At 46.4% G+C, this 6,845-nt stretch overlaps 1 protein-coding gene across 1 annotated transcript in view; it reads right to left on the reverse strand.

Moving 5' to 3' along the window:
• Positions 1-6,845, reverse strand: part of ITM2C (integral membrane protein 2C) — a 46,557-nt gene that overhangs the window by 16,058 nt on the left and 23,654 nt on the right. The window lies entirely within an intron of this gene.

Raw genomic sequence — 6,845 nt, forward strand, 5'->3', positions numbered from 1 at the left:
ATCTCTGACAGAGGTCGGAATAAACTTTCCCTAAATATAGATTATTCAATAATTTCCCACTTCAGGGACTTTAGCACTTTCCTGTGAAGCAGCTGGCTCTGGCCACTGTTGGACACAGGATATTTGACCTGATGGACCAATGTTCTGATCTTTTATGACCTCTTCCCCCCCCCCGCCCCCAAAATAATCGCTAGAACATTAAGATTGGGGACATAAGGACACTCTAGGATCCTGGCACAGGGGGATGAAAATTGACAGGCAGGTTTAGAGGTGCTCAGATTTCCAAAAGGAAGAATGTAAAGCTACATTCCAGCAAAACAAGCAGATAATGCAGATTGGAACTGCACACACGCTTTATTTGTGAGAAGGAAAGGATGGAATCTCTCAACAGAAATAATAACTGATCCCAAGCACTTAAAAAAGGACCGACTTTGGTTGGCCTAAAGAGTGTTACAACTTGTAGGGCAATACTCGAGATAACTTTTTTTTTTTTTTTAATAAAAATCTAGCCCCTTTTTGTATCTAGAACCTAGACAAAATAAATTATGCTCCGTGCTCCAGGGCTGGTTGTGCAGAAGAATGACCAAAATCCTATTGACAAGTATGTGCCAGCATTTTATATTCTCTCACATGTTGTTTACAATCTTGTTTTATGCAAAATGTCATGTTAACTTCAAGATCCATTACAAATCCAAAGGAAAAAGGTGAGATTTACCAAACAGTAATTAGAGGGATAATTAGCCATGCAAACAGAGGAGTTGCTTCTTTTGTATGGCTTGTGTAGAGCACCAACTACAATTTCATCTGCAGTTGATTGAGCTAGATGGCTACATCAGGAGTAGCAGAATTTATTGCAGAGATGAACAAGATGTCCGTGGAAGGTCAAACCCAGGAACCTTCTATGTGGGATCCAGCACAAGGTGCTTATTTTTAAAGTCTTGTTTAGCCCAATCTGCTTTCCAAGCCTTAAGTTCTGCAAGTCTTTCTGGGAACATTCACTTACCCTCATGCAATCAGGCTATGATCAGAAGGTGGCTTGGAAAGCAGATTGGACTAAAAAAGCCACAGTAAGAGCTGTCCAAGTTCCCTTCTTCCCCACCAGAGAAATAAAAAGCATTTTGACTTTGACTTGAGACCTACCCCCTCCCCTTCCTCCACTACTGAACTGCAGTAGAATGATCCCAAGCCTTGAACCCATAGATCTTCCTTCCCCAAAGGCAAAAGTGGTCTTCCTGGGCAAAATCTTTATAGGCCTGGATAGCAGCCCTCTATCTTAGTTGAAGTCAGTGGGGCAGATTCTCTGCCTCACTCTGTTCCCTTTGTTCTGCTCAGGCAGGCTGCCTGTTCCTAGCTGGAAATTCTCTTGGTATAGCATAGGCCAAATGAGATGTAGAGACAGTGTTGCCAGTTCCTACACCATCCTCCCCACAACCTTCAGTGCAGAGGGGCATGTCAGGAAGAAAAGGAGGACAGTTACTATCTGGTGTATGTTAGAGCAGCCTCTAGGCTGCACTAACTTGTCTCCAGGAAAACAGCTGGCCAGAGAATTAGGGAACTGTCATCAGCTCTGACAGTCCCACCTCTACCATGCCAGTCAGCAAATAATCTGACCCTACATTGTTAACCTCATTTTTATACAACTTCACTGCACGATTAATTCCCAGCTGACACGGATCAGACAGATTTTCTACTTTTTTATTATTATTATTCAGACAGGTATATCTGCAAAGACAAGAATGTGAGTGGCGTCAGAAGAACTGCAAACCCCAAGCACCTCCAGGAGAAGCTAACCTAAATTTGTTTTCCCCACTTGCTTGCACAACACATACAACTTCACAATACATTGCCAACTCCCAATGCTGTGGGATCAGTGCATAATCAATTCTTCACTGCTTCTTCATCAAGAGAGTAAAGAAGTTGAAGAAAATTTAAGCTCTCTCCCATCACAGAGTGAGCAGTTCAAAGCAGTGACTATTCAAAACCAAACAATCACATTTATAAAGGAAGTTAAGGGATCTCTACCAGCAATGCTGAGGTGGGAAAAACATGCTACATGGCAATGGCCTTGAAAAAACAGACTTTGCTGAATATTAGTGCTCACAGACATGATGCAGAGAGAATGAGGGTGGATTAAAAAAAAAAAAAAAAATGGTGGTCCTGCTACTAAAACTCGAGCAACAACAGCCAAGAAAAATGTTAACACTTATGAGTGAATTACTTGAAACGAGTGCCAGGTTCCTGTAAGAGATAATGCATCCACAGCTTTCTCAGCAAGTTGCCTCATGTGGATGCTAACACTGCATGGAGAGGATGAGCTGAGGTGTGAGCATTTGGAGAGGATTCAGAAATATCAAAGCACATAAAACTTTAACTTAAAGAGTGTTTTCACGTGAAAAACAATTGAACTGGGCAAATTCCCCTCATTTGCCTTTTCATTGTGCAGCGAAAATAGACTTGCTCCGAGAGAGGAACAGTATAGCAGGCTGCTCTCTCTAGCACAGAGGTGGGCAAACTACGGCCCACGGGATCATCCTGCCCAGCCCCTGAGCTCCCGACCGGGGAGGCTAGGCCCGGCCCCTCCCCCGCAGAGCCATGCCACCACGTGGGCAGCGCTCTGGGCAGTGGAGCTGCGTGCTCCTGCACGACCGGTACGGCAACCAGGCATGCTGTTCTGCATGCTTTGCTCGGCATGGTAAGTGGGCTGGGGGGTTGTATAAGGGGCGGGGGGTCCCAGGGGGCAGTCAGGGACCAGGGAGCGGTTGAATGGGACGGAGGTTCGGGGGGGCGGTCAGGGGACGGGGAACAGGGGGGTTGGATAGGGAGTGGGGTCCAAGGGGGCCTGTCAGGGGGCGGGGGTGTGGATGGGGTTGGGGCAGTCAGGGGACTGGGAGCAGGGGGGTTGGATAGGGGCAGGGATCCCGGGAGGGGGCAGTTCAGGAACAAGGAGCAGGGGGGGTTGGATGGGTCGGGGGGTTCTGAGGGGGGCAGTCAGGGAGTGGGAAGTGGGAGGGGGTGGATAGGGGGCGGGGACCAGGCTGTTTGGGGAAGCACAGCCTTCCCTACACGGCTCTCCATCCACTTTTGCAACCCCAATGTGGCCCTTGGACCAAAAAGTTTGCCCACCCTGCTCTAGCACACAACACAAAATGGAATTCTGATCTCTGCAAAGTATCCCTGTGGCAAGATAAAAATGCTTGGAATTCTGAAGAAGGGAAAAAAAAAAAAAAAAACCTAGCTTGAGTCAGGAAAAGCAAAGAACCCATGAAAGAGTAAAGCCAGAGAGTAAATGAAGAAAGTAAGGGTACGCGAGGAAAGAAACTGACTCACCAGCAGTCATGTTCTAGTGGAGCAAGGCTCAGCCAGCAAAGTTAAAGATGCTGCCTTTCAGTTAAAGGAGAACTATTAACCATGACAAAATACATTGTAAAGATCACTTGCCCCACCGATCATCTCAGCCCAGCAGATTAAAAACTTGCAAGGTGAGAAGTAGCATTTGTCACCATGAACAAACTGACACTTTGCTTTTAAATTACAATCTGCATTTGAGCCTCTGGGCCAGAGGCAGAGTCACTTATAAGACAGACAGAATGGAAGCTCTTGGAAAAACTGGTGTACAACCTGCTTTAACCACATCTTTAAACTTTAGAAAAAGCATCCACATCTGCCATTGGGCTGTCACACTACTAGAGTCACAAGGTATGTATGTTCTCAGTAACATCACTACTTCCTGTATTACAAATGAAAATTGATCATTAGACTCTTTAAACAAATTCATCGCAGTTGATTCATTAACAGCTTCTTGCCCTGAGAATGTTTGACTCCCTAACATGGAAGCAGTTTTTCCTTTAACTAATCTTAATAAGAAAATCTTTCCATCTCAGAATTAGACACAGCACATATCTCAAAGGGAACCAGTACATCATTGGGAAACCCAGTAACATATCATACTCACAGTATTCTTTACTGGAAGTTTTGCAGGGCTAGCATCCTCCCCACCTTTCATAGTTCTAGCATTGGGAAGCATTTTTTTAAAACAATAAAATATAAAAAGGTCTTCCAGAAAAAGAACCACTCTCTTGGAAGGTCAATATTATAACTTGACAAGGTTAAAAACATGTCTCAATACTTTGTGTGCAAATTTCTGTTCATCAAGAGCTATTTTGCTGACTCATGTAGGACATCAGACCAGATGCTGCTCATTAGCTCAAGCCCAAGAGCAGTCTGAGGGGAAAGTGTGACCTAGGGGCAGCAAGAGAAGGGCCTTGAGGGAGAAAGCTTCCGAACAAGCCAAGCTCAGGAGAAAGCTGAGACTGAGAGTCAGCTTAATGGAAAGGCAAACCACAGGAAGGGGACAAGAGTTGGACACTAACCCAGAGCATGGCTATACTTGCAGATGTAGAGCGTTTTGAGTTAAACCAGCTTTCGTAGAGTGCAGTAGGGAAAGCGCTGCAATCTGTCCACACTGACAGCTGCAAGCGCACTGGCGTGGCCACATTAGCAGCTCTCGCAACAGCCACAGAGAGCAGTGCATTGTGGTAGCTATCCCAGCATGCAAGTGGCTGCAACGTGCTTTTCAAATGGGGACGGCAGGTGGAGTGTAACAGGGAGTGTGTTGTGTGTATGTGGGGGGAGAGAGAGTGAGTTTTGGGGGGGGCTGAGAGCATATCAGCATGCTAGCATGCGGTCTTGTAAATTCAGACTGCAGCAGACTCCCTCTCCCTCCTCCCCCGCCTCTCTCTCTCTCTCTCACACACACACATACACACACACACACACACACAGAGCACTCTACAGTAATGGCTGCTTTGTCTCAGAGCAGATAAACATGCTGGCTGTCTGAAACAGAGCTTTCAAAGGGCATATCCGCATTCCTGCAGTAATTACAAAACAATGACAAGAGTGGCCACTTGACTTAAGGGGATTATGGGAGGTTTCCGGAGGCTGATCAGAGCGCAGTAATGCAACACCTCGTTCACACTGATGCCCGGGTGTTTCAGCCAAGGTGCACCAAGCGTTAATCTTCTCGCCGAGGTGGAGTACCAGTACTCTAGCCCTGGAGTCAGAGCACTCTACGTGCCTTGCCAGTGTGGACAGGGAGTGAGCTAGGGCACCCAGGGCTGCTTTAATGCACTCTAACTCGCAAGTGTAGCCAAGCTCCCAGAGTGTATGGTACGAGGGCTCTAACCACTGACAGTAAATCACATGAGAAGCGTCTGGTGTGTGACATTACATCATTGTCCTCAGTGTCCCTGGGATTTCACTACATGCTGATAATGCTAATTTAACATTGTAACACAAGGCACACAATCTAGTAGTACAATGAAGGTCACTGTAGTGAGCAAACCACATATTTGGTACTGACAAAGAATATTTAAACACAGCAGAGCCCCGGACAGCCTTACTGAAAAAAGAACCAGCTAATCTGGGATACGTCTGCATCATGGATTTAGCAGTAAGCTCACACTGCTCACTGTCTGGAGCGGAGAGGAGCACAAGCACATTTTCCCATGTGGGGGTAGGGAACCGTCCATTACTAAACAAGGGAGCTTGTGTCCCTTGGCTTTTACCCAAGTATTCTAGTGAACAGGCTGCACAGCACAGGGATAGAGAGAGGCAATCTAAGCTAGCGGGCCTGAATAATCAACCTCGCTGAATTTGGTTTGATCTGCAGGCATGCATGCACTGAAGATATTTCTAAGTCCCTGCCAGCAGACAGGGCACTGAAATATACAAGAATTCCTGTTTTCTGATAAAACAGGCTCTTTGGTATGGTTCAGTGCTCTGCCTGCTCACAAGAACAGAGCAGAGGAGCAGCATGCGTGTACAGAATGTCAGACATCCTGAGCATCTCTGATGTACTGTCAGGGCAGTTCCATGGACATGAAGTCACGTTAAAGGCTGATTGGGAGAATGTACTTAAAATTAAGGCAGATACAAAAACCCTCTCTCTGTTTGGGGTTTTTCTTTTAATTTTAAATAAACAGACAGCAGGCTTAAGGGAGAAAAGATCAAGATCGACAGTGTCCTGTTTAACTAGTTACGAACACATATAGCAGTTGCACCTATGGGCCAAACAGGTCAGGGCTCGGTTGTGCTAGGCGTTGGACAGAATCTGTGAACATAGTGAGTTACAGATCCAAGGTCTAAAGAATATCAAAATGGGGAAACAATCAAGTAGATCAGGTGCTAGGTTTTGTAGGGCCTGATACAACATGCAGGGCCTCAGGTAGACTTCCATAAACCGCAGCACACATCTGGGATGGGAGGGTTAGACTTAGACAGCTGAATAGGCTGGGTTTGCAGCACTTGGAAGAGTGGGGTCAGGGTGCTTCCTATTACTGAAGGGAAAAGGGGGGAGCAGAGAGAATCAGCTGGATAGGGAGGCTTCCTGCAACTGGGAGGGGTTGGACCTTATGGAGTTCTTTAAGGTAAGGGGTGTTGCCAGGCTATTTGAGAGGGGGAAGTCCTGGGTACAAGCTAGGGCGGGGTGCTCACAAAGCAAGGCTCCCCCAAAAGCATGGGGATTTATTGCGGCAGCAAGTGCAGCATGTGCCTGGCCCAAAAAATAAATATCTAGCTACAATGATTTTTAAAATAATAAGCTCTTTGGGGCAGAGACTGTCCTTTTGTTCTGTGTTTGTACAGCACCTAGCACAATGGGATCCTGCTCCATGACCAGCCTGCTAGGCACTACCACAATGCCAATAAATAGTCATAACAATACTAATACACACATGCCACACTCACAGCGTGCACCAATCTGTGTGCTTGAAATTAGGGTTACCATTCGTCCGGATTCCCCCGGACATGTCCGGATTTTTGAGCTAAAAATAGCGTCCGGGGGG

The sequence above is a fragment of the Terrapene carolina genome, unplaced genomic scaffold, assembly GCF_002925995.2.
Source record: "Terrapene carolina triunguis isolate 2854851 unplaced genomic scaffold, T_m_triunguis-2.0 Scaffold88, whole genome shotgun sequence".
Classification (NCBI taxonomy): domain Eukaryota; kingdom Metazoa; phylum Chordata; order Testudines; family Emydidae; genus Terrapene; species Terrapene triunguis.